This window comes from Trachymyrmex cornetzi, unplaced genomic scaffold (genome assembly GCF_001594075.2).
Source record: "Trachymyrmex cornetzi isolate Tcor2-1 unplaced genomic scaffold, Tcor1.1 scaffold424, whole genome shotgun sequence".
Taxonomy (NCBI): Eukaryota; Metazoa; Arthropoda; class Insecta; order Hymenoptera; family Formicidae; genus Trachymyrmex; species Trachymyrmex cornetzi.
The window spans coordinates 13,265-13,738 of NW_017299005.1; the positions used below are offsets into that span (position 1 = coordinate 13,265).

General features: G+C 29.3%; 1 pseudogene; it reads right to left on the reverse strand.

Moving 5' to 3' along the window:
• LOC108764449 (uncharacterized) overlaps positions 1-474 on the reverse strand; it is a 14,841-nt pseudogene that overhangs the window by 12,317 nt on the left and 2,050 nt on the right.

Consider the following 474-nt stretch of genomic DNA (forward strand, 5'->3'; position numbering starts at 1 on the left):
TAGCCAGCAGCCTACAGGAAACCTCGAAGAACAATACTATGCTTTTAGAAACGAGGTAGGGATTTTAGTATAAAAGAAAAGAGTCGACGAAAATTTCGTTTGTATATGAAAACGAACAGTATTTTAGTGTCATCTATACTGCAAAGAAGAAGTAATCTTATTTTGTTCTAAAAAGTGCTTTCATAAAATATTTTTGTGAAAAAGAGATATATACTTACGTTTCCTTTTTCACTTCCATTTTGAAACCAATTTCTATTCTTATAAATATGTAATTATATAAGTAGTATTAAATAGTATTTTGGTAACGAACAAAAATTCTCGGTCATTTTCTTTATTTACCAATTACCAATTTTCGCAATCGAAACATCATTGAAACATCATTCCGTGTCATCAAATGGAAAGCATCCAATATCAAAATTGACGCTTGATATTCGCCAATTTTTATCACGTGACTTATTTTGATGATTTTGAACA